The sequence below is a fragment of the Peromyscus maniculatus genome, chromosome 9, assembly GCF_049852395.1.
Source record: "Peromyscus maniculatus bairdii isolate BWxNUB_F1_BW_parent chromosome 9, HU_Pman_BW_mat_3.1, whole genome shotgun sequence".
Taxonomy (NCBI): Eukaryota; Metazoa; Chordata; class Mammalia; order Rodentia; family Cricetidae; genus Peromyscus; species Peromyscus maniculatus.
The window spans coordinates 5,775,871-5,800,761 of NC_134860.1; the positions used below are offsets into that span (position 1 = coordinate 5,775,871).

The window sequence follows — 24,891 nt, forward strand, 5'->3', positions numbered from 1 at the left end:
TGAGAAGATAAAGTTGTGATTTCTGTAAGCAGAAAATAATTGACAGAGAAAATCCAGGACCAGCTGGTCCACCAATACAAGTGAACTTTCTCTTTTCCCAGAGCTAGGAACCATCCTTACAAACATCCTGTGTCGCTGTCAACTTGGTCTGTCTTGCTGTAATCCTTAATGAAGACAAACATTTAATGCCTTGTTAGAGTTCAGTGGAGAAGAACTGACAGTATCTGTCTTGGTCCATCAGTTTACACTTTACACACTGCCTATGCCAGGTAAACCTTGCTACTCCAAATCTTGTATTGATCTGGGCTTAAATGTGTTGAACTGCAGAAATATGGTTACTTTTATATCAGTGTCATGATATGTTTACAAAGTGAGTAAACCACTGCCATTTTGGTTTACTAGATTTACATATATATTCACTATCTACATTTCAATTAGTGATATTTTGGTATGCTGATTTATCATTTGGATAACTTCTTAAAAGAAAATTTCAGTGGGGGAAAACCACCAAATATTAACAATACCTTGAGAAGAGTCACAATTTGTAGTCAACTGATTGCACAAAGTATGTTAACTTTATCTGACTTACCTTGTTACATTCAAAGTAATTTCATTCAAAGTAATGCAGACTCCACACAGGGTGCTCCAACTGTACCTATGTACACACACACTACCACCAAAAATAACAGGTATGAAGAATTACTGTTCATTAATATCCCTTAATATCAACGGACTTAATTCACCTTTAAAAAGACATAGACTTACAGAATGGATATGAAAGCAGGACCCATCTTTCTGCTGCATACAAGAAACACATCTCAAATTCAAAGACAGACACTACCTAAGAATAAAAGGCTGGGAAAAGACTTTTCAATCAAATGGTCTTAAGAAACAAGCAGGGGTAGCCATCCTGATATCCAACAAAATAGACTTCAAACGAAAATCAATCAAAAGAGATCAAGAAGGACATTACATCCTCATCACAGGAAAGATCCACCAAGATGAAGTTTCAATTCTGAACATTTATGCCCCAAACACAAGGGCACCCACATATGTAAAAGAAACATTACTAAAGTTTAAACCACATATAAAACCCCACACATTAATAGTGGGAGATCTCAACACCCCACTTTCACCACTGGACAGATCTCCCAAATCGAAACTTAACAGAGAAATAAAGGACTTAACTGATGTCATGACCCAATTGGACCTAATAGATATCTACAGAACATTCCATCCTAACAAGAAAGAATATACCTTCTTCTCAGCACCCCATGGAACTTTCTCTAAAATCAACCACATACTTGGCCACAAAGCAAATCTCAACAGATACAAAACAATTAGAATAACCTCCTGTGTTCTATCAGACCACCATGGTTTAAAGTTAGATTTCAACAACAACAAAGACTACAGAAAACCTACAATCTCATGGAAACTGAATAAGGCTCAACTGAATCATCAATGGGTTAAGGAAGAAATAAAGAAAGAAATTAAAGACTTCCTAGAGATCAATGAAAATGAAGACACCACATACCCAAACTTATGGGACACTATGAAACCAGTGTTAAGAGGAAAATTCATAGCACTAAATGCCCACATAAAGAAGTTGGAGAAATCCCACTCTAGTGACTTAACAGCACATCTGAAAGCTCTAGAACAAGAAGAAGCAAAGTCTCCCAGGAAGAATAGACGCCAGGAAATTATCAAAGTGAGAGGTGAAATTAATAAATTAGAAACTAAGAGAATAATACAAAAAATTAATGAAACAAAGAGTTGGTTCTTTGAGAAAATCAACAAGATAGACAAGCCCTTATCCAAACTAACCAAAAGACACAGAGAGAGAATCCAAATCAACAAAATCAGAAATGAAAAGGGGGACATAACAACAGACATTGAGGAAATCCAGAGAATTATAAGGTCATATTTCAAAAACCTCTACTCAACAAAACTGGAAAACCTAAAAGAAATGGACATTTTTCTGGATAAGTACCACATACCTAAGTTAAATCAAGACCAGATAAACTATTTAAATAGTCCAATAACCCCTAAGGAAATAGAAACAGTCATTAAAAGTCTCCCAACCAAAAAAAGCCCAGGACCAGATGGTTTCAGCGCAGAATTCTACCAGATCTTCAAAGAAGAGTTAATACCAATACTCTCTAAATTGTTCCACATAATAGAAACAGAAGGAACATTACTAAACTCCTTCTATGAGGCTACAATTACCCTGATTCCTAAACCAAACAAGGATGCAACAAAGAAAGAGAACTACAGACCGATCTCCCTCATGAATATTGATGCAAAAATACTCAATAAAATACTGGCAAACAGACTCCAAGAACACATCAGAACAATTATCCACCATGATCAAGTAGGCTTCATCCCAGGGATGCAGGGTGGTTCAACATACGAAAGTCCATCAATGTAATACACCATATAAACAAACTCAAAGAAAAAAAACACATGATCATCTCACTAGATGCAGAAAAGGCATTTGACAAAATCCAACACCCCTTCATGATAAAAGTCTTGGAGCGATCAGAAATACAAGGAACATACCTAAACATAATAAAGGCAATATATAGCAAACCAACAGGCAACATCAAATTAAATGGAAAGAAACTCAAAGCAATTCCACTAAAATCAGGAATGAGGCAAGGCTGTCCACTCTCCCCATACTTATTCAATGTAGTACTTGAAGTTCTAGCCAGAGCAATAAGACAACATAAGGAGATTAAGGGGATTCAAATTGGAAAGGAAGAAGTCAAGCTTTCCCTATTTGCAGATGACATGATAGTATACTTGAGTGACCCCAAAGATTCCACCCAGGAATTGATAAAGCTTATAAACACCTTCAGCAACATAGCAGGATACAAGATCAACTAAAAAAAATCAGTAGCCCTCCTATACACAATGGACAAAGAAGCTAAGAAGGCAATCAGAGATACATCACCCTTTACAATAGCCAAAAGTGACATAATAACCTTGGGGTAACACTAACCAAGCAAGTGAAGGACCTATATGACAAGAACTTTAAGTCCCTGAAAAAAGAAATTGAAGATGATGTCAGAAAATGGAAAGATCTCCCATGCTCATGGATAGGCAGGGTTAACATAGTAAAAATGGCAATCTTACCAAAAGCAATTTACAGATTCAATGCAATCCCCATCAAAATACCAACACAATTCTTCACAGACCTGGAAAGAATAATACTCAACTTCATATGGAAAAACAAAAAACCCAGGATAGCTAAAAGAAATCTGTACAATAAAACAACTTCTGGAGGCATCACAATCCCTGACTTCAAGCTCTACTATAGAGCTACAGTAATAAAAACAGCTTGGTATTGGCATAAAAACCGACATGTGGACCAATGGAATCGAATTGAAGACCCTGACATTAACCCACACACCTATGGACATATAATTTTTGACAAAGAAGCCAAAAGTGTACAATGGAAAAAAGAAAGCATCTTCAACAAATGGTGCTGGCATAACTGGATATCAACGTGTAGAAGGCTGCAAATAGATCCATATCTGTCACTGTGCACAAAACTTAAGTCCAAGTGGATCAAAGACCTCAACATAAATCCAGCTACTCTGAACCTGCTAGAAGAGAAAGTAGGAAGTAGTCTTGAACGCATTGGCATAGGAGATCACTTCCTAAATATAACACCAGTAGCGCAGACACTGAGACAAACAATCAATCAATGGGACCTCTTGAAACTGAGAAGCTTTTGTAGAGCAAAGGATACGGTCAACAAGGCAAAGCGACAGCCTACAGAATGGGAAAAGATCTTCACCAACCCCACATGTGACAGAGGACTGATATCCAGAATATATAAGGAACTCAAGAAATTAGACATCAAAACGACCAACAGTCCAATTGAGAAATGGGCTTTAGAACTAAACAGAGAATTCTCAACAGAGGAAACCCAAATGGCTGAAAGACACTTAAGGAATTGCTCAACATCCCTAATCATCAGGGAAATGCAAATCAAAACAACTCTGAGATAACCACCTTATGCCTGTCAGAGTGGCTAAGATCAAAAACACTTAAGACACTTTATGCTGGAGAGGATGTGGAACTAGGGGAACTCTCCTCCACTGCCGGTGGGAATGCAAGCTTGTACAACCACTTTGGAAATCAATATGGCGCTTTCTTAGAAAATTGGGAATCAATCTCCCCCAAGATACAGATATACCATTCTTGGGCATATACCCAAGAAATGCTCAATCATACCACAAGAGCACTTGCTCAGCTATGTTCATATCAGCATTGTTTGTAATAGCCAAAACCTGGAAACAACCTAGATGCCCTTCAACTGAAGAATGGATAAATAAATTGTGGCACATATACACAATGGAATACTACTCAGCAGAGAAAAACAATGACATCATGAGGTTTGCAGGCAAATGAATGGATCTAGAAAAAAATCATCCTGAGTGAGGTAACCCAGACTCAGAAAGACAAGTATGGTATGTACTCACTCATAGGAAGATGCTAAATGTGGAACAAGGATGACTGGACTGCTACTCACATCACCAGTGAGGCTACCTGGAAAACGGGACCCCCAAAAAAAGACACGGAGAAATGGACGAGATCTACATGAACAGCCTGGTCATGAGTGGGAACAATGAAGGGCGACGGTCGAGGGAAAGAGAGTGGGAGATCCCAGCTGGATCAAGAAAAGAGAGGGAGAACAAGGAATAGGAGACCATGGTAAATGAAGACCACATGAGAAGGGGAGGAAGCAGAGAGCTAGGGAGGCCCATGGAGATCCACAAAGATACCCCCGCAAAAGACTGCTGGCAATGGTCGAGAGATGGCAGGAACTGACCTACTCTGGTGATGGGAATGCCAGACACCCTGATAGTTGTGCCATAAACCCCATCCAAGGACTGAGGAATCTGGATGCAGACATCCATGGCTGGGCCCCTGGTGGAGCAATGGGAGTATAATTAGTGAGAAAGAAGAGGGTTTATATGAGCGAGAATTGTTGAAGCCAAGGTTGAATAAAGCACAGGGACAAATAACCAAATGAATGGAAGCACAGGATCTATGAACCAAAGGCTGAGGGGCCCCCAACTGGATCAGCTCCCCTGAATGGTTGAGACAGTCATTTGGCTTGATCTGTTTGGGAGGCAGCTGTTGCGTTGGTGCCGGTCCTGGGCTCATTGCATGAGTTGGCTGTTTGAATCCTGGGACTTATGCAGGGACACTTGGCTCAGTCTGGGAGGGGGAGAATGGACCTGCCTGGTTGAGTCTACCAGGTCGATCCCGGTCCTCGGGGGAGACCTTGATCTGGAGGAGGTGGGAATGGGCGGTGGGCTGGGAGGAGGGGAAGGGGGGCGAGACGGGGAGAACAGGGGAATCTGTGACTATTATGTTGAACTGAATGGTGTTGTAAAATAAAATAAAAAAATATGAGTAAGGTGTTATATCCAACATAACAGCCCTTAATATATTAAAACTGGACATAGAAAGTATAATTCTTCAAGAAATTTATAAATACAACTATACACATTAAACAGAACTCATGCTCAGGGGCTGGTAAGACAAGCTGTAGGGCAAATGTAGCAATGGCCATGCTAAGTACCATTCTTCATCCAAACTTAAGATAATGGTGATGGGAAAAAGGTGGTGGCATGAAAGAGCTTGGTAGGTGGTTTTTTGTTTGTTTGTTTGTTTGTTTGTTTGTTTTTGTGGGGTTTTTTTGTTTTGGTTTTTTTACAAAGAAATAAGGGTTTTTAATAAGAATAAAGGTGACTGCAGATATAGGCAACTTATTTGTAAATACAGTGAAGATTATATAGAAGAATGAGGATGCAGAAAGAGCTCCAGTTCAGTTTAGAGAAAGGCATTATTAAGTGTTGAGAAATACAAGCAGGAAGTGAATCAAATGCCTGCTAAAATTCAAAGTTAGTTGACTTTAAAGGAAATGCTAATCATGGCAAATTTGATCCTAACAGTTTCTGGAAAGTAGTAAGCAATCAAAATTCCCAGAGTTCAGCACTAGCCGGGGATCAAAGCCCTGGTGATTGATTACAAAGGGAGTTTAGGCAACTCTTACAGCACAGCAACTCTACTCAGCTCTCAGGCTTATAGATGGGGCAGAGTAGCAGCCTTCCCTTCAGGAAGGATACCACAACAAAAGGGGATGTAGTCTCTGTGCAGGTAAGCATCGACCCATTGCAGCCAAACGAGAGCAAGTGATTGACACAGATTTCTAATGTAAACTTTATGAGGGAAGGCCCCTTATCTGTATGCTTACCACTATAGCCAAGCTCTAGAACATCGAATAATATAATAAGTGTTCACTGGACAAGTGATTGAGAAAAGCTGAAGTTGTCTGGGCTAAAAAAAAAGGATGATTCAAATGCACTCTAGTGGGTATTTACAGTGGAACCCGATTAAGAAAATAGAAAGTAAAATTTGGAAATGTAATATTGATACAGGAAATATTTGTATACTGTAATATTAACACATTGTATAATACATTATTATTTTGGTAAGGAGTATGTATAGTAGAATTTTAAAAGTGTATACATTGAATTATTAATAGCAGTTAATTCTGGATGCTATAATTGATACTTGCTTGTTCATATATATATATACATATATATTCTGTAGTTTTTAAAGTTAATATAGATTGTGGTGAAAGTCTACAAATGCAAAAGGATTTGGAGAATTTATATCTTTGATCCCAATAAATTTGTTTTCTTTTTTCAAAAAAAAAAAAAAAGAATCATATTACATATCACTGCTTGCTCTTAACTTGTTAGCACAACCATTCCTTGACTGGCCTTATTAGCCCAACCATTCCTTGACTGGCATTAAAGCCTACTTCTTTAAGATTCCAGCATATACTGCAGACCAGCTGAGACATCCAGTGTTGTGGAGTGAGCATCTACTGCATTATTGGGCTTTCCAGTCACAGCCAGATATTGTTGGATTAGATAGAGCACGGCCTGTAAGCCATTCTAACAAACCCTTTCCATAGAGAATCGTTGTATTACTTCTGGAGCATGCTGGCTAAGACACCAGGCTTGTAGAGAGGACATTCTAGAGTAGTTAGGGTCTCATAACAGTCTGAGCTCACTTACAAATTCCCAATAGTCACCTAAACCATAGTTTTCCCCAGGTGCTTGCTCACTTCAGAGAACTCAACCCTCCTCCTCGATGATCATGACCGAATTACTTGGCATGCTTTATTTTTCATATTATCGGGTATGGATATGAGGAGGGTAAGTGCCAATTTTAGGCAGGGTTTGTAAAGTGAGTGTTCAACTCCCCATGGGTGAATTACTGAAAAAAATCTTATGAAGCAGAGAGAAATCTCTAGCTTTGGAAGGAGTGGGTGCTGAATGACTTCCCCTGTGTCACAGGAGAGACTCCTGAAAAGGAATCCACAGCTTCCGGTCAGTTCATGGAGAATTAATTAGCAAAGAGGCAAAGGGTATGCCCCATGACATCAGCAGACCATTTGCTGGGCATTCTCTTGTATCCTGGACAGCTCTTGGAATCCCCAGTGATGTCACTAGTGTTGTAGCAACACTGACTGCCTTGATGTCATTTGTTCAGTGACCACAAGCTTGGCCTCTAGACATGTTATCCAGACACAGAGGTCTGTTTAGGAGAGAGAATGGACAGCACGGAGAGACCAGAGTGAGGCAGAAGGAATCTGGTCCTGGGTCTCCCTGGAAAACATGGAGAAAATGGTCCTGGGGAAGAGGCAGTAAGTTTTGGAAGGGGCTGGGGAGCTTTCTGGATGTGGTGCGACTCAGCTTTCCAGGGCTAGGACTAAAGAACTGGGAACTTCTGGGATGGAGGCACAGAGAAATTAATGAGATTTCTGTACCATGATTAGTTTTCACTGCCACTGGAGTCCTTTAGTTATGTGCCAGTGATAATAGGGAAAGGAGAGTACTTTGGAAAACCTTGAGGTTCTCATACTTGACATCACAATCACTTGTATGACAGGATTCCCCAAGTGCTGCTGTCTTCCATTGACCCTTGAGGTTTCTGAATTACGAGCTGTTGATGGCACACAGGTCTCCAGTTCAGCCTGACAGCAGTTAGATTCAGTGGACCTGGAGTGAGACTGTCACCATCTTGCCAGCTGTGGGAGTCCTGGACTGTCAGTGAGGATGGCTTTGTGAATCTGGTGACTATGTTTTGTCCCTGAATGGCTTTTCCATTAACATGAGACTCTAAAGCATAGAGCAAGTGACTTGGGCATCCCAACACTACCCAAGTGATTATAACAGTAGCAATTACCACCATGCATCTGAAAGCACATGGCTGATGGCTCTGCAGCCAAGGAGCATCCTTTACAGCGTGAGTAAGCCTTAAGAGGCTGTGCACTGAGTCTGCTTGTGCAGGGAAACAGAGATAAATAACTGACTTCTAAGATATCCACTCCCTATAGAGAGATGGGAAACTGACATCCACATGGGGGAGACTCAAGTCTGGGCTTTCAGAACCTGCCTGGGCAAAGTCTCTTCTGTCTGTCGCTTTCTGTGTATCCTTCAGTGTGTAAGAATTAATTGAGATGTGGTAGTGTAGAGGGATGGTGCTGTGCTTTGACTTCTAGAATTGGGCATTACTGAGATAGCTCACCTTGTCTAGCATGACTTGTCAGTGTGATATAACATCTGAAAGGACACAGTTTTCCTCACAACACTCATTTGTTCTGGGATCCACCAAGTACACTTGTGAAGCCACAGTCCAGACTTCTGGTGAATTTTCAATCCAGAACAAACATGGTGCTAGTTCTTCATTTCAGGACTGTCAGTAAATTGAAAAGTGTGAAGTGGGGCTCTGGGAAAGGTCTATGGTAAAGGAGGCCTAATAATCTGTCCTCTTGTATCCTTTTCCTATTCTCTCATGCTCTGATGGATGTTGTGATTTAAGCTGGCTGTTTCACCTTTCCTAAGGGCATGTGCATTGTCACAGGTGGCTCCAATGAAAGAATTTGGCTTTTGTGTATCTCTGGGGTTAGCACCACCGCAGTGACACACTACATACTATCCCCACGACTATGACACATTTGATTTTCAGCAAATGCCTTTGCATATCTGTGTGTAGCCTCTCACTAGCCATTCATCTTTCCTCAAACCCCAGTGCAGGAATGGAGCCTTACACTTGTGGGAGTGTTTGCTCTTCTGTCTGAGGGCTCCCTGGGGAACTCTGGTTCTTAGAATCCCCAGGCAGACATGTCACTAGTTGATCACCTTTTGGTATTTTATGAGGGCTAGAATGTATTCTGCTGATGATTCGGGGTAATTCTCCTCATTGATTATGGGACTTATTTTTGTTCTGACAGGATACCCACAATCTTCCACCACATCTGCATACTTTAATAGGCTTGGGGATTCTCCACAATGTGCTTGTTTACATCTGGGGACTGATGTTTCCTCCACACCATCCTGACCTAATACCATAGCAACCTTTATTTCTCATGTATTAATTAGAGATCTGAAGAAGTGATGAGCCATTTCACCAGATGTGTTTGGAATAGAGACGTCAAATTCTTATATTTGAAGTAGTAAAAATATTCTAATGAAGCAGAGAGAGAGATCACTGGCTTTGTAAAGACGATGTACTGAAGCTGTTTCCATATGTTTCTGGAAAGGCTCCTGAGAAGGTCAATATGGCTTTTTGTGCATTGCAGAAGAACTAGTTAGTAGGAAGGTGAGGGCTGTGGAGGTGACCCTAGTATACTTTCTCTGAAATTCTATCTTATCCTGTAGAGCCCTTGATACTTTCTATGATGTTACCAGTGTTGTGGCAACACCACATGCCTGTGGGGTATTCGTTCAGTGCCCATAGACACGTTAGCAAGATTGAACTGGCTGCTTGGGAGAGAGAATAGAGAACATGGAGTGACCAGAGGAAGGCAGAAGGAAGCTGGCCTTTGGTCTTAGTGTTAAGCCTGGAGAAATAAATGGTTTTGGAGAAGGCACAGTGAGTCCTGAGCAGGGGATTGGGAGCTTCATGGAGGAGGTGAACTTAAGCTGGGCCTTCCAGTATGGGGCTCAGCATCTGGGAGCTTCTGGTAAACAATGGGGCTATTCTGCTTCTCAGGGCTTCTTAAGAACAGACCTAGATTCAAGAGTCTCTGATGGTGAGTTTAGGAGAGCCATGAATTATTCAGCCTGCAGCTGCCTTTCTGGGAACACCTTCATTTCATTCAGACTGACAAAGAGGGTCAGGAGGAACAGATGGACTAACGAGCTGTTCCTCTCTGGGTAGGGTGTTGCTGCTCTTCATCCTAGTGGATTCCTATAGTTTCCATGGGAATCTGACACCAATAAGAAGGGAGGGAAACTCACCTGGCCATCTACCACAAACTCAGATATTCAGATGCTTTGGTCCTGGGGAAGAGTGATCAGGACTTGGTGCTGCTAAGTTCTAGGCACAACAGGACTTACCTGCATCACATCAGATATGAGCTGACACTGTTCTTCAAATCTACATGGCTGGGCTGGCTTATGCCTTCCAGAGTCAGGGGACTGCGTTAGGGATGGAGACACATGCCTAGCCATGGTTTTTGATACTGTGGCAAGGACATTTGGAGTAGCTGTTGGCTGCCAGCAGGTTTGACCTTCCCTGAAGTGTTATGGTGGAAAAGTTCCCTCACAGGTCCTGCCCCTTCCTACAGAGGCTAGATCCTAATATAAGCCTGAGTCAGTCATCTGCCAGAGATTATATTCTAAAGAAACAGAGGAGTCCATTCTGCTTGATGGTTTGGGGAAGGCTCCATCCCATTTTCAGAATTATATATGTTTCAAGTTTCTGAAGCAGCACCAGGCATGTTGTCCAGTGCCAGTTTTCTTGGTGACACACACTGCAGTGCCAGTGTTCGTCATGGTGGTGTCAATGATGTCCATTGTTTAAAATATTAAAGCAAGTCCATGTAGTTAAAAGTGAGGTTTATTTTCTGGGGTAATTAACAAGTGAAGGGATAGGTTACAGGGTCTGGGAAAGGTGTAGCATAGTCTGGCTGTGTACTTGGGAGAACTCTGCTTGGTCTACCTCCAGCATTCAGGGTCCATTAACCAAGAGAGCCAGCCCATCTGGAGCTGGGGTCTTCATGTGTCCTCTCTCACTCTGCCTTTTAGGTGTGACAGTTTCCGAAGCCTCAGTGAGTGTGGTACTTCCAGATCAAAGCTGGAACAGCTACCAACTACAGGTGTCATCTCAGGAATAGAATTTGTATATTGGTGCTGTTATCTGAAATCCCACTTGTATGACCCCAGGGAAATTTCAAATCTAAATGAATCCTTTTTTCTCTGAAATCAATAGGAGTCATCTAGCTGCTGATGACAATGAAGACCACACAGTCGTCATCCCAGTCCTTCTTGATTTAGGAAGCAGGATTTTTTTCCATATCATAGGATGTATGGAGTAAGCAACACATGGTCTGGAGGTGTTGAAGTCAATATTCACATGACCCGAGACACCATCCTCTGTATTACAGGTCCAATGTGCTGTTGTTTTAGGCCTTTCTCTTTTTCTTTAAAGAGCAACCATTTTTTTTACCTATGGACACTTTTTTTTAACCACAGTTACTATCAAACAAAAAATAATTATTTGAATGCTTAATCTTCAATTATAGAGAAAGACCAGATTCTTAAAGTACTGGGTTTCTAGCTGTTCTCCTCTTACTCAAGAAACCACAGACTGGTATATCATCCTAATTTAGCCATGCATGGCCATAATGCAGCCACTGAGAGTCATCATGACCATGAGATCTACAGCTGATTCCCATGTGTCTGTTGATTATTGCCACTCCTTCCTTTCAATCTCTGATGCAGCCATTTGCTCAAGAATGTTAGTAGATAGAATTAAGACTTTGATGGCTAATTTTAGTTGTCAACATGATGACATCTGGGAATAATATAACCCCAAAATAGAGGGAACACCTGTGGTCTATTTCTGCATAAAGTAGGAAGAACTACTTTATTGTGGAACGTTGAGGAATGAAGTCACACTAGATCTTTCATCTAGATGTAATTTGAACCATTCTTTTTGCTGGAAGCCTATAGAAGGACACGGAAGAAGGAGGCTTCTACTCTTCCTCTGCTTGCTCTCACCTTGTTAGCACATCCATTTCTTCACTGACATTAGAACCTATTACTTTTAGATTACAGCATAATATCAGAGACAACTGAGACATCCAGTGTTTAGGACTGAGAAACTACTGGATTCTTGAACTTCCCATTCATTTCCAGCCATTGTCGGATTAGCTAAGGCACAGGCTGTAAGCCATTCTAACAAATCCCCTTTTAATATAAAGATTCATTTTTATAACTTCTGTTACTCTAGAGGCCTGATAATACACCAGGCACATAGAAAGGACATTCTAGAACAGTTTGGGTATCATAACAGTCTCAGCTCACTTAGAAATTCTCAGTAGTCACTTTCCCGTAACCTAAGCATTCCTCAGGTGCTTGCTCATTTCAGAGAACTCAACCCTCCTCCTCCACCTCATCCTAATCTAATTCCTTGGCATGCTTTATTTCTCATATTATTGAGTATGGATGTTAAGGAGAGGAAGTGCCATTCTTGGGCAGTGCTTATAAAGTGAGTGTTCAACTCTCCATGGGTAAAATAGTGAAAAGATTCTAAGGAAACAGAAAATTTCCCAGCTTTAGAAGGAGGAGGTACTGAATGGCTTCACGTGTGTCACAGCAGAGACTCCTGGAAAAGAAATCTCAGCTTCTGGTCAGTTCAGGGAGAATTTATGAGCCAGGAGGCAAAGGCAGTTCTGTGTGACATCAGGAGTCCCTTCTCTGGCAATTCTATTGTATCCTGGAGAGCAGAGGTCTTGGAATCCCCTGTGATGTCAATAGTTTTGTATCAACACCAAGTGCCTTTAGGATGTTTGTTTAATACCTATACAGTTTGCCTATAAACATGTTGTGAAGACTTAGGCATCTACTTGGGAGAGAGAATGGATTTTGTGGTGATACCAGAGCAAGGCAGAAGGAAACTGACCCTAGGTCTCACTGGTAAGAATGGAGAAATCAAAGGACCTGGGGAAGATACATTGAGTTCAAGGGAGCTTCACTTTGAGAAGCTCACATCTTGGATACTGTTTTCACTTTGGTGGAACTTTGGAATACTTTATAAAGTTTATAAAGCCTTCCTGAAGTTGGCACTCCTCCCTGGAACTACTCAGTGTATGCTATGGTCCTCTGAGTAGCAATAGGCAGCCATACATGAGAATCTCTGTGGTAAAGACAAGAAAAATGTCACTATAGATTTCTGGTGGCACCAGATATGCGGCACAGACTCCTGGGATCTGCTTAGATCATCTATAGCTCCAAGTCCACTGAGGGTGCTCATGCAGCTCTGGATAACTCTCTTGAACAACCTTCTTCTTCTGGCCTGAAGACAATGATAGGAAGTTTAATAAGCACCAGGAGGTCCCAGTGTATAAGTGCCAGGCTGTGGCTTCCATGGCACTGAGGAATCCAGAGCATAGCCTGATTCCATATGATCCTTGTGGCCTGTGTTCATAGGTTCCTTTTCTCCTGGGGCCATGCCCTACCACAGGCTGAATTCTTTTCGGATGCTGAAAAAGGAGAATAAACAGGTGATGTCGGACTTGCAGAAAATGCCCATGGAGATCAGTGATGGTGTGAACAAGGTCAAACAGCTGATTGAGGAAAATGTATCCTACAGGTATATGCCTGATTTGTCATGGGAGGGACTGATTCATCTTTCTCTTTCACCCAAAGTAAGGGCTCTGGTTCTTGCCTGTCTGCCTCTTAGCAAGCAGTCTGACATGTGGTCGTTGGCCTTGTGCCACTTGGACTCAGTTTTGCTAAGTGTGAAAAGATGCTGTGTCCCTCCAAGAGATGTCCTGTCATCCTTGGGATACCCTTGACAGAAAAAGGGTTTACACCATGAAGAGAGTGTCAGGTATCCTAGTACCTCTGGAGCTCTGACCAGGGCTTCACAGAGCTGGTTTCCATGGTAGCCATAGACCGAACTGATTCTGGTTGGGGCTTTTTACCTCCTTTTGAGAGGGTTTTCCCTCTATCTGCTGCTGCTTTCCCAGTATCATGAACAGTTAACAGGTGTGGACTGCATGCTGTTCTCAGAGGCACTGGATCCCTTTTGGCATCAGGGTTTTCAGAAGTATTTTGAATGTTTCTGGAATTTGATTACTCTATGGATTTGACCTGTATCTAAGTGATGCTGACTTGGCTATTTGTGGGCTGTCTGTGAGTCTGGGACTTTTCAGCACTGGTGATACTTGAACGTAGGAAGGGCAAATGGAGGCTGGCTGGGACTCAACGTGTTTCAGTGGATTTTCATTTCCCTCCATGGCCAGATCCTCCAAGATTGGACTCAGCTGAAGGAGAATGTACATGTGTTGAGACTCAAGAACAGACTGCTGTAGAAGGAGCAGATTGAACTGAAAGAGTCCTATGAGGAGTTGAAGAGGCTACTGATGGAGGCCCATGAGATGATCTGTGACCCTTCTGCTGAGCAGCAGCAGGTAGGCTGAGACAGCGATGGCAGGTGCCCACCTGTGCAACCATAAACAAAGAGACACTCATATACCATCCACACTCATTCAGACTCCCACCTACATACCCACCAAGTGTTGATTTCTGTGATCATTCCTGAGTCTTTCTGGAGAGTTAGCCTCTTGCAAGAATCTGGATAATTGGCAAGCAAACCCTCCTGCTCTGCTAGAACCTGCAGTACTTTGAGAGAGCAGGGTAAGTCACATATCACACACCTACATGTCATTGTGATCAGAGGCCTTGCTGACATTGTGTTGCTGACTATATCATGTGCATGGCTGTGTCTCAGAACAGATTCCCTCTCATAGTTGTGCAGAGTGCTGGGTTCCTGAAAAGCAGTGCAGATGATGTCACTGGCCTCCTGACTGACATTGGCCTGAATTCATACCATATGCACTGTCATCTGTTGAAAAGTTCCTGGGTATTGACCATGGGTCACTTTCTTTCTCTTGGGTTATCAAGGTCAACTGTGGAGGAGCCAGGATGAGTTTAGTGAAGAGACTGTGACAGGTGAACTTGGAACCTGTGGTGTCAGAGGGTTTTGTGATGGATAAATTTCGTTCAAGGAAAAGTAAGTGCAGGTAGCAGTGCCTTGCTGGCTCTAAGAGCCTTGTAGACAGCATAGAGGACCCACGACCTTACCTTACATCAGAAAAGGTATAGCAGTCTTCTCACTGACCATTCTAGGTTCAGCACATATTTGTGTGTGTGTGTGTATGTGTGTGTGTGTGTGTGTATGTGTGTGTGATGCTTTTCTGTGCATGTCTGTGTGTATGTGTGTGTGTGAACTTCTCCTCTGTGTGTGTGTGTGTTTGTGTGAATAATGTCTATTGCTTGCACAGTAGTGTTCCTTTCTGTGTGTATGTGATCATGTGTGGATGAATGTATATGTATGTGTGTGTGTCCAGGTTTCCTGTATGTATAGGGATAAGTATTTGTGTGTGTTTGTGAGTATAAGTGCTTATAGGTCCAAGTGTGTGTTTGTACTGTGGATTTTAAACTCTCTTGGTTTTTTTTTTTTGAGCACAGGATATGTATTTATTTCTTTTTTTAATTTTTTCCTTTTATTTTACGATATCATTCAGTTCTACATATCAGCCTCGGGTTCCCCTGTTCTCCCCCCTCCCACGCCCTTCCCTTCTACCCAGCCCACCCAACATTCCCACCTCCTCCAGTACAAAGCCTCCCCTGAGGACTGAGATCAACCTGGTAGACTCAGTCCAGGCAGGTCCAGTCCCCTCCTCCCAGACTGAGCCAAGAGTCCCTGCATAAGCCCCAGGTTTCAAAAAGCCAACTCATGCAATGAGCACAGGACTCAGTCCCACTGCCTAGATGTCTCCCAAACAGATCAAGCCAATCAACTGTCTCACCTATTCAGAGTACCTGATCTTGCTGGGGGCCCCTCAGCCTTTGGTTCATAGTTCATGTGTTTCCATTTGTTTGGCTATTTTTTTTTCAGTAATTGAGTAAAACCAAAATTTATTATAAGCCACAGTCATCCTAGGTACCTCCATGCTAAATATAGCCTCCATGGTTCTATGGGTTGTGGTCTGATTGTTTTTTATTTTATATCTAGAATCCACTTATGAGTGAGTACATACCATAACTGTCTTTCTGGGTTTGGGTTACATCACTCAAAATGATTTTTTCTAGTTCCATCTATTTGCCTGCAAATTTCATCCTTTCATTGTTTTTTTTTCTGCTGAGTAGTACCCCATTGTGTATATGTACCACATTTTTTTCATCCATTCTTCTATTGACAGCCATCTAGGTTGTTTCCAGTTTCTGGCTATTACAAATAGTGCTGCTATGAACATAGCTGAGCATGTATCTTTATGGTATGAATCAGCATTCCTTGGGTATATGGCCAAGAGTGGGATGGCTGGGTCTTGAGGTAGTTCGCTTCCTAATTTTCTGAGAAACCGCCATACTGATTTCCACAGTGGTTGTACAAGCTTACATTCCCACCAACAGTGGAGGAATGTTCCCTTTGCTCCATATCCTCTCCAACATTGACTGTCATTGGTGTTTTTGGTCGTAGCTATTCTGACAGGTATAAGGTGGTATCTCAGAGATCAGTCCTCTGTCAGATGTGGGGTTGGTAAAGATTTTTTTCCCATTCTGTTGGCTGTCTTTTTGTCTTATTGACTGTGTCTTTTGCCCTGCAAAAACTTCTCAATTTTGAGAGGTCCCTTTGATTAATTGTTGTGCTCAGGGTCTGTGCTGTTGGTGTTTTATTTAGGAAATGGTCTCCGGTGCCAATGCGTTCAAGAGTGCTTCCTATTTTCTTTTCTATTAAGTTTAGTGTAACTGGATTTATGTTCAGGTCTTTGATCCACTTGGACTTGAGTTTTGTGCATGGTGACAGATATGGTTCTATTTGTAATCTTTTACATATTGAGATCCAGTTATGCCAGCACCAATTGTTGAAGATACTTCCTTTTTTCCATTGTATAGTTTTGGCTCCTTTGTCAAAAACCAGGTGTTCTTATGTACATGGATTAATGTTAGGGTCTTCAATTCTATTCCATTGGTACCATATTTATACCGATACCCAGCTGTTTTTATTACTATAGCTCTATAGTAGAGTTTGAGGTCAGGGATGGTGATGCCTCCAAAGGTTGCTTTATCATATGGGATTCTTTTAGCTATCCCGGGTCTTTTGTTTTTTCCATATGAAGTGGAGTATTTTTCTTTCCAAGTCTGTGAAGAATTGTGTTAGGATTTTAATGGGGATTGCATTGAATCTGTAGATTGCTTTTGGTAAGATTGCCATTTTTACTATGTTAATCCTACCTATCCATGAGCATGGGAGATCCTTCCATTTTCTGATATCTTCTTCAATTTCTTTCTTTAGAGCTTTAAAGTTCTTATCAAAAAGGTCCTTCACTTGTTTAGTTAGTGTTATCCCAAGGTATTTTATATTATTTGTGGCTATTGTAAAGGGTGATGTTTCTCTGACTTCTTTCTCAGCCCTTTTTTCATTTGTGTATAGGAGGGCTACTGATTTTTTTGCGTTAATCTTGTATCCTGCCACTTTACTGAAGGAGTTTCTCAGCTGTAGTAGTTCCTTGGGAGAGTTTTTGGGGTCAATTATGTATACTATCATATCATCTGCAAATAGTGAAAGTTTGACTTCTTCCTTGCCAATTTGTATCCCTTTGATCTTCTTTTGTTGTCTTATTGCTCTAGCTAGAACTTCTAGTACTATATTGAATAAATATGGGGAGAGTGGACAGCCTTGTCATGTTCCTGAATTTAGTGGTATCGCTTTGAGTTTCTCTCCATTTAATTTGATATTTGCTGTTGGCTTGCTATAAATTGCCTTTATTATGTTTAGAAATGTTCCTTGTATTCCTGATCTTTCTAAGACCTTTATCATGAAGGGTGTTGGATTTTGTCAAAGGCTTTTTCAGCATCTAAGGAGATGATCATGTGTTTTTTTCTTTCATTTTGTTTATATTATGTATTACATTGACTGATTTTTGTTTGTTGAACCATCCTTGCATCCCTGGGATGAATCCTACTTGGTCGTGATGGATAATTGTTTTGATGTATTCTTGGATTCAGGTTACTTATATTTTGAGCATTTTTGCATCAATGTTCATGAGGGAGATTGGTCTGTAGTTCTCTTTCTTTGTTGCATCTTTGTGTGGTTTGGGTATCAGGGTAATTGTAGCCTCCTAAAAAGAGTTTGGTAGTGTTCCTTCTGTTTCTATTGTGTGGAACACTTTGAAGAGTATTGGTATTAGTTCTTCTTTGAAAGTCTGGTAGAATTCTGCACTGAAACCATCTGGTCCTGAACTTTTTTTGTTTGGGAGACTTTTGATGACTGTTTCTATTTCTTTAGGGGTTATTGGTGTATTTAAATGGTTTATCTGCTCTTGATTTAATTTTGGTATGTGGTATTTATCCAGAAAACTGTCCATTTCTTCATGGTTTTCCATTTTTGTGGAGTACATGTTTTTGAAGTATGATCTGATGATTCTCTGGATTTTCTCATTGTCTGTTGTTATGTCTCCCTTTTCATTTCTTATTTTGTTAATTTGGGTGCTCTCTCTTTACCTTTTGGTTAATTTGGCTAGGGGTTTGCCTATCTTGTTGATTTTTTTCAAAGAACCAACTCTGTGTTTCATGATTTTTTGTATTGTTCTCTTGTTTTCTATTTCGTTGATTTCAGCTCTCAATTTGATCATTTCCTGGCGTTTATTTATCCTGGGTGAGTTTGTTTCTTTTTGTTCTAGAGCTTCCAGTTGTGCTGTTAATTCATTGATATGGGATTGCTCCATCTTCTTTATGTGTGCATTTAGAGCTATGAATTTTCCTCTTAGCACTGCTTTCATAGTGTCCCATAAGTTTGGGTATGTTGTACTTTCATTTTCATTGAATTCTAGGAAATCTTTAATTTCTTTCTTTATTTTTCCTTGACCCATTGATGTTTCAGGTGGGCATTATTCAGTTTCAATGAGTTTGTGTGTTTTCTATAATTTTTGTTTTTGTTGAGGTCTAACTTTAAGCCATGGTAGTCTGATAAGATACAGGAGGTTATTCCAATTTTTTTTGTATCTGTTGAGATTTGTTTTGTGTCCAAGCATGTGGTCAATTTTGAGAAGGTTCCATGGGGTGCTCAGAAGAAGGCATATTCTTTTTTGTTAGGATGGAATGTTTTGTAGATATCTATTAAATCCATTTGAGACATAGCATCTGTTAGGTCCTTTATTTCTTTGTTAAGTTTCAGTCTGGTAGATCTGTCTTCTGGTGATAGTGGTGTGTTAAAATCTCCCACTACTCATGTGTGGGGTTTGATGTGCATTTTAAACTTTAGTAGTGTTTCTTTTATGAATGTGGGTGCTTTTGTATTTGGAGCATAAATGTTTAGAATCGAGACTTCATCTTGGTGGATTTTTCCTGTGATAAATATGTAATGTCCATCCTGATCTCTTTGGATTGATTTTAGTTTGAAGTCTATTTTATTAGATATTAGGATAGCTACACCAGCTTGTTTCTTAGGTCCATTTTCTTGGAAAGCCTTTTCCCAGCCAGCCCTTTACTCACAGGTAGTATCTGTCTTTGAAGTTAAGGTGTGTTTCTTGTATATAGCAGATGGATGGGTTCTGTTTTCTTATCCATTCTGTTAGCCTGTGTCTTTTTATAGGTGAGTTGAGACCATTGATATTGATGGATATTAATGACCAGTGATTGTTAATTCCTGTTAATTTTTGTGGATGTGTTGTGTTGTCCTTCTTTGGGGTATGTTGGTGTGGGATTATCTATTGCTTGATTTTTCATGGCTGTGTTTAGCTTCTTTGGGTTGGATTTTCCATTCTAGTGTTTCTGTAGGGCTGGGTTTGTGGACAGGTATTGATTAAATCTGGTTTTATCCTAGAATATTTTGTTTACTCTGCCTATGGTGATTGAGTGTTTTGCTGGGTATTATAGACTGGGTTGGCATCCGTGGTCTCTTTATGTCTGCATAAGATTTGTCCATGATCTTCTAGCTTTCATTGTCTCTATTCTGAAGTCTGGTGTTGTTCTGATGGGTTTATCTTTATATGTTACTTGGTCTTTTTCCTTTGTAGCTCTTAATATTTTTCTTTGTTCTGTGTGTTTAGTGTTTTGATTATTATGTGGAGAGGGGACTTTTTTTTGGATCCAGCCTATTCGGCATTCTCCAAGGTTCTTGTATCTTTATAGGTATTTCTTTCTTTAGGTTAGGAAAGTTTTCTTCTATGATTTTGTTGAATATATTTTCTTTGCCTTTGAGTTGGTATTCTCCTTCTTCTATCCCTATTATTCTTTGGTTTGGTCTTTTCATGGTGTTCCAAATTTCCTGGACGTTTTTTGTTATGACTTTTTTGTCTTTAGTGTTTTCTTTGACTGATGAGTCTATTTTCTTTATTGTGTCTTCAGTGTCAGAGATTCTCTGTTCCATCTCTTGCAATTGGTTGGTTATGCTTGTTTCTGTAGTTCCTGTTCATTTAGTCAGGATTTCTATTTCCAGCATTCCCTCAGCATGTGTTTTCTTTATTGTCTCAAATTCATTTTTCAGATCTTGGAATGTTTCTTTCATTTGTTTAATTGCTTTTTCTTGGCTTTCTTTGATTTCTTCCCATTTTTTGTTTGTTTTTTCTTCCATTTCTTTAAGGGAGTTTTTTTATTTCCTCTTTAATGGAGTTTTTCATTTCCTCTTTAAGGGAAGTTTTTATTTCCTCTTTAATGAAGTTTTTCATTTCCTCTTAAAGGGAGGTTTTTATTTCCTCTTTAATGGAGTTTTTCATTTCCTCTTTAAGGGAATTTTAATTTCCTCTTTAATGGAGTTTTTCATTTCCTCTTTAAGGGAAGTTTTTATTTCCTCTTTAATGGAGATTTTCATTTCCTCTTTAAGGGAATTTTTCATTTCCTCTTTAAGGGAATTTTTTATTTCTTCTTTAAGGGCTTCTATCATCTTCTTATAGTCATTTTTAGGATTGATTTCTTCTGTTTCTTCTGCCTTGGTATGTTCAGGTCTTGCAGGTGTAGAATCACTAGGTTCTGATGTTGCCATATAGGTCTTTATGTTGTTGCCTGTATTTTTGCACTGGTGTCTACTCATCTCTTCCTCTGCTCAGTGCAGGTGGTGTCTGTGTCTGAGAGTGCCTCTCTTGTTCTAATTTTTAGTCATGGTTTAGTAGGAGTTCTTGGTTAAATTGGTGCTATTGGGCTGTTTCTTCAGGAGCAGCTGATCTCAGTTGGTGAAGTATATATTTGTGATTCTGGTGATCTGGTTTGGTGGCTGGCAGCGCCTTCTTCTGTGTTCCCAGGTCACATTTTGTTCATTCATCAACTCCTCAGCTGATCTTGTTTCTTTAGACTTCAAACTGTAGGGATCTGAATCCTCTCCCAGATGGATTTCAGCTGAGTGGGGTAGTCTCACCAATACCTCCAAGTTGTTGGGTTTCGCAAGATCAGCAGCTGGGCCCTGGGTTGTCCTCAGACGGAGTATTCAGATTCATTCTTGTTCCATTCCATGGAAATAGCTTCTTCCCTGGGTGTTGGGGTTAGAGGTGTCCCTGTTCCGAGCTCTTGATTAAAAGCTTGTATTCACTAGCTCTTCAGCCCGAAATAGCTCTGTTTCTGTTCTTTATTGCGACTGGGTTTAGGCCGTCACCTGCTGGGCCTGCCTGCCTCCGCACCAGGCCTGCCTGCCTCTGCCAGGCCACTCTATCTCTGACAGCTGCTGCTGCAGGCCTACCTGCCTTTGCTTGTCGCCCTGCCATGCCTGTCTAACTCTGTGGGCCGCTGCCTGGCCCCGTCAGGCCAGCATCTCTCTCTTTCCTCTCACTTCAGTTCAGGCCTGGCTGCAATAGAATCCTGAAGGCTCACACATTTTATCTTGCCTGGTAGAAACTCAGAAATCTCTATCTCAGGTCTCCATCTTGTGCCCTTGTTGCAGATCCCGGAGGAAGGGGTGACCAACAGGTCAGTGACTGAGCGGGGCTAGGATTCTGTTTTTATTTCTGCATATTTGTATGTTCACTTACTCATCTTTAATGATGATGTAACCAACTTTCCTCACACTTGGCATCCATCAAATATTGTATGCTGCTGCCCAACTTTCCACATGTCCACCTAGCTCACTAGAACAAGGGGACAAAACCACTGTACTTCAATGGTTTTCAGGTATTTTTAGAGGCAAAAAATATTTATCTGCCCAGAAATCCTGGAAGCAAACCAAAGTAATGTGGTACATGAAGTTTAGGAGGAGGTCACTGTGGCAAATCAAGGTGTCTGAGAGGCAGGATAGGCTGGCTGAGGGTTTATGTCCTTGTCTGCTCTGGGTGAATGGTGACTGCACACTCAATGGTCAGGTGGCTTGCTGTGTCTTCTCTGTATCCTGTTTTGTCCTCATCCACATTGCCTGCTACCACTTGCTTTTCCCCTTTCCCTAACCTTGGCTCAGTCAACCTTGCCCTTGGAGCTTGGGCTGGATGTTAGTTCTTGAGAGATTCTGACTTGCAGTATGCTTTCAACTGCATCTCAGTCCAGCAGAAGTTGTCTAGCTATGCTGTGGTGTGAGAATGGGGCTGTCTCAGTGCACCCCACTTAGGCTCCTGAGGGTATAGGACTCCCCATGTGCTGTGTCTGTAACATTCAGTAACTGCTTTTCTTCAAAGTTGATTCCTTTGAGTTAAAATCAGCCTCATGGAGGGTTTGGAGAAATGAGGACCCTCAGACATTGCTGGTAGTGTAAAATGGTACAGCACAGTGAGAAGCTACACACAAGTCTTCAGTGTTGAATTGCAATCCCCAGGTGACCCAGTGATTCTAGAACATGAAGTAGATGTCCACAGGTCCCAACATAGCTAGGGTACTTCAAGGTTTTATCAGCACTCCAGGGAGCAGCCTCCTGATGCCCATCATTCACTGAGTGGAATAGTACACTGTGGTTGAGCTCTTCCATGGAATATTGTTCAGCATAAAGTAATACAAAAAATAATTTGTTACTGACTTAGTCAGCCATTTGTTACTCAAATAATTCCCTGGCACAGACATCTCACAGGAAGGAACTGATTCTTTTGGATCCTGGTTATGGAGATTTTCTAGTTTCTTTAGCTCTTTGCTTTGGGTCCTGATTGAGGCAACATGTGGTAAAGGGAGCTCCTTTTGAAGGAAGTTGCTTACTTTGGGGGCAACTTGGAAACAGTGAAAAAGACCAGTGGGGTAGTCCACGACCATCCAGTAGTCCTTTGCTGGGGAACATTCCTATACTGCACAGCCTGAGGAACTTCTTCAGCAGAGTTAGTTAAGGAGCAAGGACCCCAGAGGGCCACCTGTCTCTGCATTAGGTTGCAGGAGAGACACTTCAATGACTGAACTGTCTATCTCTCATGCCCTCTCTGTTCTTCTCTCATCCAACGGGTTTACCTTCTTTTCATTAGTATCCCTGGTGGTTGCTCCTTATGTTATATTAACTGTGAAGCTAAACGTGTTACTGCATTACAATGTGTTTGTATGTGTGCACACATGTACTTGTGTGTGTTCATGAATTTCTGTGTGTACATGTGAGTAAGCAAGCCTCCACTGAGAACACAATCTTCTAATGAACAGGAGAAAAAGAGCCTGGATGAAAGACTGAAGGACCTGCTGAAGCAGAAGGAGCTGGTCACACAGCAAGAGGACTTGGCAAAAAAGCTGCAACATCACTTCAGTGTCTCTGAGATGAGGTGGGAGCCCAGGCTGGGAGGAGTGTTTAGAACCATGTAGGTCACCTGTCCCTGGATCTCTGTCCTTTTGGGATTCCCACCATGTGAATAGCTCCCAGCCACAGCCAGGGAAAGACCACTTCAGGATATTATACTTGCCCTGTCAACAAGAACTTCTCCAGGAAACACTATGTTTGATCCTTAGCGTTTCTGAGGAGTGTCTACCCCTTATTCCCATCTGAGCTCTCTGCCATCTTCTCAGTGTCACTTGTGTCTCACCATGAATATCCTATGGCAGTCCTCAGCCTAGTAGTAGGAAGGTTAGTTGTGCAGCACAGTGTGTATTCCTGCCACTTTATTTTCCTTCCAGAACATCACCTTTAGAGAGAAGCTCATAATTTTGAACAGATCTCCATGCACCACACTCCTGAAGATTGCAGGTTCTCTGCAATGTGAATCTGTTTCCTGTGAGAAGATTTTTCTGTTATAAGAAGTTTAGGAATTGAACTGTGGCAGGTTTCTATAATGAAGGAATAATCAGATCCTTCACTGCTTTTACTTTTTAGGATCCCCTAGAGGGTCTACATTCACCTGGTATCTAATCAAGGCCATGCCTATCTGTCCTGAACTGTTTCTCAGACATTGCTACACTGTTATTATTTTCCCTAAAAAATGTATCTAGACAACTGGAGAAATGTGCTGTATTTTCTTGACCAGCACAGTGTATTTCTTAGCTCAAAAGCTGAGAAAAAAATAAACACCCAGGTGCACTGTGGTCCTGTTCTCTTGGGAAATGCAGGGAATGACCTCAGCTGAAAGGTCACGCTGTATTGTCCAGCAAACTAGAGCTGGTTCAGGCTCAAATAACTGACATAGGTTCCCACCATGCCTGTTCCGTAACTGCCTTCCTCCTCTAGATCAGAACATCTCCCGTCTGAGTTTGAACAGGCCATAGCCCAGGATGAGAGCCTCCTGCAGACAGAGCTGCTGCAGCAGGAGCACTAAGTCTCACAGGCAAGTGAGCCACCATTGCATCCCAAACCCAGCAAAGATGGCATTGGTGGGAGACTGGGGGCTCTTGACCTTGGCTTCCAGTGTGAATAGGCCTTGATTTTTTTTTTCTGCCATGTGACCCAGCCAGGCTGCTTCTTGTTCTGATT

At 41.3% G+C, this 24,891-nt stretch overlaps 1 protein-coding gene and 1 long non-coding RNA gene across 5 annotated transcripts in view; one reads left to right on the plus strand and one right to left on the minus strand.

The window, feature by feature from the left end:
• LOC121826443 (disks large homolog 5-like) overlaps nucleotides 1–24,891 on the minus strand; it is a 63,197-nt gene that overhangs the window by 11,841 nt on the left and 26,465 nt on the right. For 3 of the 4 annotated variants that reach the window (XR_013042157.1, XR_013042159.1, XR_013042156.1), the window contains one exon: nucleotides 10,923–14,549. The exons of the other annotated variant lie outside the window; for it this stretch is intronic. The gene's annotated coding sequence lies outside the window, so the exon portion shown is untranslated. Of the gene's footprint in view, nucleotides 1–10,922; nucleotides 14,550–24,891 lie in introns of those variants that run through there. 4 annotated transcript variants of the gene reach the window in all.
• Nucleotides 12,559–24,506, plus strand: LOC143267231 (uncharacterized). Its single transcript, XR_013042184.1, has 3 exons — nucleotides 12,559–13,695; nucleotides 14,351–14,518; nucleotides 23,637–24,506. It is a non-coding gene; the product is annotated as an uncharacterized LOC143267231 (long non-coding RNA).